The following is an 11,689-nucleotide window of genomic DNA, read 5'->3' as shown; positions in this document are numbered from 1 at the left end:
GCAGGACCCAGCCTAGTTCAGTGAAGGGACCGAGATGTGGGCTCAGGAGTATGTGTTGGGGATCTAACAAGGGCAAGACCTAGACTGTTTCAGTGCAGGGACCGAGATGCAGGTTCAGGAGTATTTTTAGGGGTATGAACAAGGGCAGGACCCAGCCAAGTTCAGTGCGGGGACCAAGATGCAGGCTCAGGAGTGTTTGTCGGGTGACTGAACAAGGGCAGGTCCCACCCTATATCAGTGCTTGGACCGAGATGTGCCCTCGGGAGTGTTTCTCGAGGTTTGAACATGGGAAGGACGCAGACTGCTTCAGGGCAGAGACCGAGATGTGGACTCAGGAGAATGTGTTTGGCTATCTAACAAGGGCAGGACCTAGACTGGTTCAGTGCAGTGACTGAGCTGTGGGCACAGTGGCATTTGCTGGTGGCTTCAGCAAGTGCTTGACCCAGCTTCCTCCAGTGCAGGGAATGAGATGTTGGCTCGGGAGTGTTTGACAGTGTCTTGAACAAGTGTAGGACCCAGCCTAGTTCAGTGCAGGGACCAATGCAGGCTCAAGAGTGTTTTTCGGGGGTTTGTACAAGGAGAGGACCCAGCCTAATTTAGTGCAGGGACTGAGATGTGCGCTCAGGAGTATTTTGGGGGGGCTTGAATGTAGAAAGTACCCAGCCTGCTTCAGTGCAGGGGCCGAGATGTGGGGTCAGGGATATATGTTAGGGGATCTAACAAGGGCAGGACCTAGACTCGTTCAGTGTAGTGACTGAGATGTGGCTCAGGAGTTTTGTCGGGCATTTCAATAAGGGCAGAACCCAGTCTTGTTTAGTGCAGCGCGTGAGATGAGGGCTCAGTAGTGTTTGTGGAGGTTTGAACAAGGGGAGGACTCACCTTAGTTCAGGGGCAGGGAGTGAGTTTTTGGCTCAAGATTGTCAGGGGCTTGAACAAAGGCAAAAACCATCGTGGTTCAGTGCAGGGATGGAGATGTTTGCTCAGGAGTGTTTGTCAGGGATTTGAAGAAGGGCAGGACCCAGCCTAGTTCAGTGCAGGGACAGAAATGTTGGCTCAGGAGTGTTTGCCAGGGATTTAAAGAATGTCAGGACCCAGCCTATTTCCGTGCAGGGACCGAGATGTGGGCTCAGGAGTATGTGTTGGGCTACTAACAAGTGCAGAACCTAGACTCGTTCAGTGCAGTGTATGAGATGTTGGCTCAGGAACATTTGCCGGTGGCTTCATCAAGTGCTTGGCCCAGCCTAGTTCAGTGCAGCGACCGATATGTGGGCTCAGGAGTATGTGTTGGGGGATCTAACAAGGGCATGACCTAGACTGGTTCAGTGCAGGGACTGAGATGTAGATTCAGGAGTATTTCTCGGGGTCTTGAAGAAGGGCAACACCCAGGCGTGTTCAATGCAGGGAGTGAGAGGCGGGATCAGGAGATTTTCCTGGCGATTGAACAAGGGCAGGACATACCTAATTTCACTGTCAGGGAGCAAGTTGTAGGCTCACGATTGTTTGTCTGGGGCTTGAACAAAGGCAGGTCCAGCCTGCTTCAGTGCAGGGACCGAATGTGGGCTCAGGAGTGTTTGTCAGGGTCTTGAACATGGGCAGGAGCCATCCTGGTTCAGTGCAGGCACCGTGAAGTGGGCTCAGGAGTATTTGTCGGGGCTTGAACATGGGCAGGACCCACCTGCTTCAGTGCAGGGACCGACTTGTGGGTCCAGGAGTATTTGTCAGGGTCTTTAACAAGGGCACGACCCAGCCTAGTTCAGTGCAGGGACTGACATGCTGGCCAGGAATGTTTGTCAGGGGGTTTGAACAAGGGCAGGACACAGCCTATTTCAGTGCAGGGACCGAGATGTGGGCTCAGCAACATTTGCCGGTGGCTTCAGCAAGTGCTTGACCCAGCCTAGTTCATTGCAGGGAATGAGATGTCAGCCCGGTGTGTTTGTCAGGTTCTTGAACATGTGTAGGACCCAGCCTATCTCAGTGCAGGGACCGAGATTTGGGCTCAGGAGTATATGTTCGGGGATCTAACAAGGGCAGGACCTAGACTCGTTCAGCGCAGGAACAGAGATGAGGGCTCAGGAGTATGTGTTGGGGGATCGAACAAGGGCATGACCTGGACTGCTTCAGTGCAGCGAGTGACATATGGGCTCATTTGTGTTTCCTAGGAGATTGAACAAGGGGAGGACACCTTAGTTCAGAGGCAGGGAGCATGTTGTCGGCTCTGGATTGTTTGCTGGGGGTTGAACAAGGGCAGGTCCCAGCCTAGTTCAGTGCAGGGACCGAGATGCAGGCTCAGGAGTGTTTGTCGTGGGTTTGAACAAGGGCAGGACCCAGCCTAGTTCAGTGCCAGGACAGAGATGTGGGCTCAGGAGTATGTGTTGGGGGATCTAACAAGGGCATGACCTAGACTGGTTCAATGCAGGGACCGAGATGTAGGTTCAGAAGTATTTGTCAGGGGTTTGAACAAAGGCAGGACCCAGCCTGGTTCAGTGCAGCGAGTGAGATATGGCCTTAGTAGTGTTTCCTGGGGGATTGAACAAGGGGAGGACACACCTTAGTTCAGAGGTAGGGAGCAAGTTGTCGGCTGAGGATTGACAATCTGGGGAGAAATGTTCTCATATGAAATATGAATTCTCAATTTTTCACATGTGAAACACTTTCCAGATTTGTACACATGAAAGAGAATTTTCCATGATTCAGAAATTAAGATCTGAGCTAAACCTCAAGCATCAAACAGCTATATTTCATGTATTTCCCGAATACCATATAGAGTTTTCTGTATTTCTTTGATGAAAATCTGGGTGAAGATTTCCCTACATGAAATAGGTAATATATTTTACACATGTAAAATCAAAACCCTTATGATTATGCAGTGGAAGTGATAAATAGATGCAGGGGATTCTATCTGATAGATGAGTTCCTGAAGACCTATGGATGCAGGTGTGTGATATTATACAGGAAGCAGTGATCAAGACCATCCATATGAAAAAGAAATGCAAAATGGTAACGTTATGAGGCCTCACAAAGAGCTGAGAAGAGGAGTGAAGAGCTGAGAAGAGGAGTGAAGCTCAATGAAAAGGGGAAAAAGAAAACTATATACATTTGGATGAAGAGCCCCAAAGAATTGCAAGGAGAGTTAAAACCTTCCTCAGTTATCAATGCCAATAAATAAAGCAAATCAATAGAATTGGAAAGCCTACTGATTTCTTCAAGAAAAACCTGTGGTGGATTCATTTTGATATTTGGCAAAACTAATACAATTTGTAAAGTTTTAAAAATAAAATAAAATTTTAAAAAAGAAAAAAAATAAGAAAATCACAGATACCAAGGGAAAATTTCATGCAAAGATGGGCACAATAAAGGACAGAAATGGTACGGATGTAACAGAAGCAGAAACTATTAAGAAGAGGTGGGAAGATTACACAGATGAACTATGCACAAAAGATCTTCATGACCCAGTTAAGCACGATGGTGTGATCATTCACATGAGGGCCTGATGTCCAGGAATGTGAAGTCTAGTGGGACTTAGGAAGCATAACTATAAACAAAGGTCGTGGAGGTGATGGAATTCAGTTGAGATATTTCTAATTCTAAAAGATGATGCCGTGAATGTGCTGCCCTCCATATGCCAGCAAATTTGGGAGACTCAGCTGTGGCCAAAGGACTGAAAATGGTCAGTTTTCATTCCAACCGCAAAAAAAGGCAATCCAAAGAATGTCCAAACTACTGCTTAACTGCACAAATCTAACACACTCGCAAAGAACTGCTCAGAATTCCCCAAGCCAGGCTTCAACAGAATGTGAACCATGAGCTTCCAGATGTTCAAGCTGGATTTATAAAGGGCAGAGGAACCCGAGATTAAATTGTCAACACCTGTTGGGTCCTCCAAAAAGCAAGGGAACTCCAGGAAAGCAGCTACTCCTATTTGACTATGCCAAAGACTTTGACTGACACAACAAAACGACACAAGAAAACAATCACATCAAAACGTGGAATATTCTTCCAAACATGGGAATACATGCCTCCTGAGAATTCTTACATCCATGTAAATGTAATAAATATTTATCAACTTGGAAAAATTTCTCAGTAAATAGGAAAGGTGAATTATGATAGTAGTGCAGATTATAGAATGTTGTTGAGTAATGTGTAGAGCATTTGATTGGTTATTACATTTCTTTATTGATAATTCAGTAAGCACTTAAAATGTGTTATATGCAGGCTCTATGTTTCAGCTGATGTGAAAGATACATAAAGTAAAGAGGGTAGACCCAAAACACATTGAAGATATCTGTGCTCTCCTTCGTAGGAGGGCAAACAGAAGTTGCTTCCAACCCCAAGAAAGAGTAGAGACAAAGTTCTGAGAAGGGGCTTAGCATGACTGAAAATAATTTGTGTGATTGTAGCTTCAGAAGAGAAAGATAATGAAACTACTAAGGAAAACAGATATCATGTCTTCCAAGAACTTTTTAACCATGCTGATGTGCTGCAGTAACCACCAGGAATTTATTCTGTCTCTGTGGGGACAGATAAGCAACATCTAAACATGCATTTGAAATTATAGGGTGGAATCTTGGTGTCAGGAAATAAAGACGTGCCTTAAGGACAGCAGAGCAAAAATGACCCTATAGAATACCACTTGTAAAGTACATATCTTGTGCTGACCATGGGCCAGTCACTGATTATATCATGCTATCTTTTCTATCACAGTGATGGTATAATTGTGATCATGATTTTGGATATGCCACAATATCTATATTTTCAAGGATGAAATTAATTTCTATAATGAAAACAATCTGCTGTCTAATCTCTTAAGACTCTACCAGTAACTGATAGCATATAATATGTGAATGCACTGAAGTTCATACTGTGTATTTTCATTTTTCTAATTTTATTTGCATCTCTTTCTTCACCCATACCATCCTAATTTAGACACCCCTTCATTTCAGCAGGGATGATTTCAGAAATCACTTTACATCCATTACCTCTTTTCCCTTGCTTCTCATTTTCTTGCTTACAAATATTATATCAAGTGTCATTTACCTAGGTTGCATAATGAATATTTTCTTGAACTGAAGAGTTTGGAAAACCGTGCAGTAAAATAGCCAACCAATGAACTAAAGCCTCATTTTACTCTTCTTTGTTTGAAAAGAGAAAATGAAACTATGAAGATGAACATGTAAACGTATTGTTCAAATACAGGAATTGTAGGTATTTGTTGACATCTCCCAATGTAAAGTTCAATCTTCTTTAGGCTCCATAATCTGACACTTATTTGATAGGTCAGTTTTAATTAGCATAGTTTTCATATAATGATGATTATTGATGAGTTTACTTGAAAGAGAGGAGGCAGATGTGTAAGCTATTGTTGGCACTGAGAACCATGAGTTGCCTCTCTCTTGCAGGTTAGGAAAATGACTGTCATGGCCTGACATATCGCTATGCCTGACTGGAAATTTAGAAGGTTTGACCATCAGTCCAGAATAAACGCTGTGTAATGGGGATACAAAGTGGTTCTGAGAAGTAGATGTAGCTGTAGTAGCAAAGTCCTCAACGTGGCCATTTACTTGAATGTGGCTGCTATGTGAGTGCCAATTAAAAATGCTCAATATTTTTAAAACAGCAGGTTGATCTACCACAATTTGATTGGTTTTTCTAACTCATATAGGTGATGAACCGGTTAGGTAAGTCACATGGAGATAGGGCATTTGTATTAGTGACTATCTGGCTGGTATGAGGCTTTTGTATGAAAGGCACACTTAAACATGTGGAGGTTGAAAATGCACTCTCTCCACTAGTTTCTGGAAGAAATTCAGAGTTACAATCATCTTTGTTGACACTTGCTTTAACATGCTTCTTGTTATCTTGCACTAATGAAGATATTGGAGACACATTGTTAATCCCAACTCTTCTTTGCATTCTTAATAAAAGTTGGGGATGACCTCTTTTGAAATTTGGATTATAGTAGGTCTGTAACTATAATCAAAGGATTAAATTATTTAGTTTCTTTATAAACCAAGGTAAAACTGACAAGCAAAGCTAAGTTATAAAAATGTATTCCTTTAATGAAACCAATTAAATAGCATCAAATAAAACACCTCCATTAGTAGTTTAACAGGTAACATATTGTAAAGAATATGCTCCTCAACTAAAAATATGTTGTATATATACAGTACATACTATTTTAAGTAGCTTCAGGACTTGTATCTGGTTTCACATTGCTAGGCAAGTTTTTTAAGCATCCAATATTTTAACCTCCAGCTGTTCTCAACTTCAAAAAATAAAACTTTTCAACAATTTGTTAGCTCAAGTTTAAATTCTGTTTTAGCTACATATGTGAACATGCTTTCTAGGTCACATGATTTAATCTTACATATTGCCAATAAGTGAAAATATTGGAATATCTTACTCAAAAGAGAGATGTTGTTTTCTTCTTCCAGAAAGACAGGTAGTGAAGCAGATCTTTGAAAAGTTTGTTGCTTTTTATTAAATCCATAAAGGTTAGGCTGTTAAATTAAACTTTTCATACTCTTGGTTTCAAATATTCTGAAAGGTGCCTTTTTTCCAAGACTTCTTTCTTAAAGAGTTCTTCATTGATCACTATGCATGTGCCTCTCTCATCCCACCAAATAGATTCAAACTGATCACTTTCAACTATATTCCAAAGTTTTTGTGGAAATGTGAATGAAATAAAATCATTCACCTCATCGGTTTCAGAAACAGAATATTTGTAGCATGGCCTTTTTATCACAAGATCCTCAGACAAAGCCTGAAAATCATATTCTTCAATCATAGATCTCAAAACCAAGTCCCTAGTAAGTGTATAATCATACAAAGAAGATCTAATGGAGGTTTCTGAACCAGTTGATTCATCCTTAGGAGGCACACCTTGAATTTCTGAAAGAATATGTGCCATCTCAGAGAAATCTTTCTTCAGATACTTTTCTCATTTGTCTGATTTTACACACCACAACTTCAAAAATTGCTTGGCTGGCCTACAGAGAGAAACTCTCTAGACCATCACAGAGATCCTCAAAGTCAAAAAGCTGTGACATCACAAAATCACTTGTCTCCTAGCAATCGAAGAATAGCTGTGACATCACAAAATCACTGGTCTCCTAGCCATTGAAGGGTAATGTTCAACCTGTGTTTACTTCAGCATCAACTTAAAAATACAGCCTGCTTACAGAAATAGTAACCAAAACCATGAATCATGCAAAATCTCATTCCTAAAGAATTTTTACACAGAAAAATCACATCAATAAATCTACTTGGTTTCTGAAATAAAAGTGATTTATCACCCTTCTATACACACATTTGTAATATTCAGTACTGTTACCCAAGCAAAATTGGTCTACTGGTCTACAATCTTCTACCTCTCTCTCTCGGTTTCATACTTTTCAATCTTAAGAAGGGACTGCTTAGAACAGGAAAGGAAATAAAGTGTTGGACTTAGAGCTTGATCATAAATGTGACAGAAAATCTCAGTTGCAGGTTCGATTTCTTTATCAGCTCTTGGAGTGTTTGAGTCAGCAACAACTTTGGCTATTTCCTGTTGAGATGGAGCATGGAGTTGGAAATGATTCTGAATTCTAATCTTGGTATCAATATTTCTGTTATGAAAACATACCTCTATATTTTATATATGATATTTGTATATATATATAGTCATAAACTGGACAAACATTTGAAAATTGGTAGATCTTTATTAAAAGCAGAGAGGTGAGTGATATAAAAGAGTCCTCATATTTTACATTCAGCCAAGAAAACATATTTTGAAGTATTTCCGCTTACATATATTCAACAACCGAGTAGACTTTTGAATCATTCTACATTTGGTTTTAATTTTTTCCATTTCTAATATACCTAACAGGAATTAAAAGCCATTGCACTTTTTTTATACACACACTCATACACACACAGGTGTTTATATGTCAAAATATAATTTTAGGCAACTTTATTTAGGTGACCAAAGTCATTGCTTGCTCCCAAGATCTTAAATGAACTGTTTGGGAAGCCCTACATTACCTAATAACTTTCTGGCTAAATTATTCAGATACTGTTTCTGAAAAGCTCTCCTTTAATCTATCTCATCTTCCACTATTCTTTCTGTAATAAGAGGTAGGGCTCATACTTATGAGGACACCTTGAACCCATAAAATCACAACTCTCATTTACTTAGAGATTGTTCAAAGAACACTGTTGCTCTCTTCACATTGGACACAATTTTATTTTATTTATTTTTAATGTAAATATATTTATTTTAATTGGAGTCTAATTGCTTTAAATATTGTATTGGTTTTGCCGTACATCAACATGAATCTGCCACAGGTGTACACATCTGCCCCATCCTGAACCCCCTGCCTCCTCCCTCCTCATACCATCCCTCCTGGTTATCCCAGTGCACCAGCCCTGAGCATCCTGTATCATGCATAAAACCTGGACTGGTGGTTCATTTGACATATGATATCATACATGTTTCAGTGCCATTCTCCCAAATCATCCCACCCTCGCCCTCTCCCACAGAGTCCAAAAGAGTGTTGTATACCTCTGTGTCTCTTTTGGTTTTTTCTTTCTGTATAACTTCATTCTGTATAATAGGCTTTAGTTTCGTCCACCTTATTAGAACTGATTGAAATCTATTCTTTTCAATGAGTAATACTCCATTGTTTACATGTACCACATCTTTCTTATCCATTCATCTGCTAATGGACATCTAGGTTGCTTCTATGTCCTGGCTATTAGAAACAGTGCTGTGATGAACATTGGGGTACACATGTCTCTTTCAATTCTGGTTTCCTCTGTGTCTATGCCCAGCAGTGGGATTGCTGGGTCATATGGCAGTCCTATTTCCAGTTTTTTAAGGAATCTCCACAGTTTTCTCCATAGTGGCTGTACTAGTTTGCATTCCCACCAACAGTGTAAGAGGATTCCCTTTTGTCCACACCCTCTCCAGCATTTATTTCTTGTAGACTTTTGGAGTGCAATTAAATTGACTGGCATGAAATGGTACCTCATTGTGGTTTTGATTTGCATTTCTCAGATAATGAGTGATGTTGAGCATCTTTTCATGTTTTTGTTAGCCATCTGTATATCTTCTTTGGAGAAATGCCTGTTTAGTCTTTGCCCCATTTTTTCATTGGGTCATTTATTTTTCTGGAAGGGAGCTTTAGGAGTTGCTTGTATATATTTTTTTATAATTAGACTTTTTAATATCTTTATTTTATTTATTTTTTATATATTATTCTTTTTTAAAATTTTATTTTATTTTTAAACTTTACATAATTGTATTAGTTTTGCCAAATATCAAAATGAATCCGCCACAGGTATACATGTGTTCCCCACTCTATGTCACTTGCTTCAGTTCAGTCCAGTTTAGTTGTGCAGTCGTGTCCGACTCTTTGCGACCCCATGAATCACAGCATACCAGGCCTCCCTGTCCATCACAAACTCCCAGAGTTCATTCAAACTCACGTCCATCGAGTTGATGAATCCATCCAGCCATCTCATCCTCTCTCGTCCTCTTCTCCTCCTAACCCCAATCCCTCCCAGCATCAGAGTTTTTTTCCAGTGAGTCTACTCTTCACACAAGGTGGCCAAAGTATTGGAGTTTCAGCTTTAGCATCAGTCCTTCCAAAGAACACTCAGGACTATTCTCCTGTAGAATGGACTGGTTGGATCTCCTTGCAGTCCAAGGACTCTCAAGTGTCTTTTCAACACTACAGTTCAAAAGCATCAATTCTTCCATGTTCAGCTTTCTTCACAGTCCAACTCTCACATCCATACATGACTACTGGAAAAACCATAGCCTTGATTAGATGGACCTTTGTTGGAAAAGTATTGTGTCTGCCTTTGAATATGCTGTCAAGGTTGGTCATAACTTTCCTTCCACGGAGTAAGCATCTTTTAATTTCATGGCTGCAATCACCATCTGCAGTGATTTTGGAGCCCAGAAAAATAAAGTCTGATACTTTTCCCACTGTTTCCCCATCTATTTTCCATGAAGTGATGGGACCATGATCTTCATTTTCTGAATACTGAGCTTGAAACCAACTTTTTCACTCTAAAAAAGGATGTACTGTGCAACACAGAAAAACAGCCATACTCAAAATTACAATGTATAATCATTGTAAATGGAGTGTAACCTTTGAAAGTTGCATAAAAAACTAAAAAACAAATATTCTTAACATAAAAATCAAAAGATTGAAGTTTTCACTGGGAGAATATTGAAGAGGTAAAATCTTAGTATAAATATTGATAAACTTAAAATTTACTTTGATATCAAATCCTAATGGGTAACACTACCACTAGCAAATCTGTGTCATTTAACTTTCATTTTTAATGTAAGATTTATAGAAAATCCCATGGATGGAGGAGCCTGGTAGGCTTCAGTCCATGGGGTCACTAAAGTCTGACACGACTGAGCAGCTTCACTTTCACTTTTCACTTTCATGCATTGGAGAAGGAAATGGCAACCCACTCTAGAGTTCTTGCCTGGAAAATCCCAGGGATGGGGGAGCCTGGTGGGCTGCTGCCTATGTGGTCACACAGAGTTGGACACGACTGAAGTGACTTAGCAGTAGCAGTATGTTATAACAAAAGAAAAAAATGTTGTTCCTTCATTCACCAAAAAATTAAAAAAGAGGCTTTTTAGTTCCTCTTCACTTTCTGCCATAAGAGTACTGTCATCTGCATATCTGAGGTTATTGATATTTTTCCCAGCAATCTTGATTCTTGATTCCAGCTTGTGCTTCTTCCAGCCCAGTGTTTTTCATGATGTACTCTGCATATAAGTTAAACAAGCAGGGTGACAATATACAGCCTTGACATACTCCTTTTCCTATTTGGAACCAGTATGTGTTCCATGTACAGTTCTAAATGTTGCTTCCTGACCTGCATATGGGTTTCTCAAGAGTCATGCCAGATGGTCTGGTATTCCCATCTCTTCCAGAATTTTCCACAGTTTATTGTCATCCACACACTCAAAGGCTTTCACATAGTCAATAAACTGACATAGATATTTTTCTGGAACTCTCTTGCTTTTTCAATCATCCAGCAGATGTTGGCAATCTGATCTCTGATTCCTCTGCTTTTTCTAAAACCACCTTGAATATCTGGAAGTTCACGGTTCACGTATTACTTTACTAGCATGTGAGATGAGTGCAATTGTGTGGTGATTTCAGCATTTTTTTCCATTGCCTTTCTTTGGGATTGGAATGAAAACTGACCTTTTCCAGTCCTGTGGCCACTGCTGAGTTTTCCAAATTTTCTAGCATATTGAGTGCACCACTTTCACAGCATCATTCATTATTATAGAAATGAAAATTAAAATTTAAATGAGTAGTCATCTCACACTGTTCAGAGTGGCCACCACCAGAAATTCTACCAGCAAGAGTGAAGTAAGCCAGAAAGAAAAACACCAATACAGTATACTAACACATATATATGAAAAGAAGGTAACAATAACCCTGTATATGAGACAGCAAAAGAGACACTGATGTATAGAACAGTCTTTTGGACTCTGTGGAAGAGGGAGAGGATGGGATGATTTGGGAGAATGACATTGAAACATGTATAATATCATATATGAAACGAATCACCAGTCCAGATTTAATGCATGATACTGGATGCTTGGGGCTGGTGCATGGGACAACCCAGAGGGATGGTATGGGGAGGGAGGAGGGAAGAGGGTTCAGGA

The 11,689-nt window shown here is 40.1% G+C and overlaps 1 pseudogene; it reads right to left on the bottom strand.

The window, feature by feature from the left end:
- Window positions 1-5,149: 5,149 nt before the first annotated feature.
- On the bottom strand, window positions 5,150-7,014 carry LOC133243838 (heat shock transcription factor, Y-linked-like; annotated as a pseudogene).
- Between the last annotated feature and the right edge of the window lie 4,675 nt (window positions 7,015-11,689).

The sequence above is a fragment of the Bos javanicus genome, chromosome Y (assembly GCF_032452875.1).
Source record: "Bos javanicus breed banteng chromosome Y, ARS-OSU_banteng_1.0, whole genome shotgun sequence".
Taxonomy (NCBI): Eukaryota; Metazoa; Chordata; class Mammalia; order Artiodactyla; family Bovidae; genus Bos; species Bos javanicus.
This window is presented reverse-complemented; position numbering and strand designations above follow the sequence as displayed.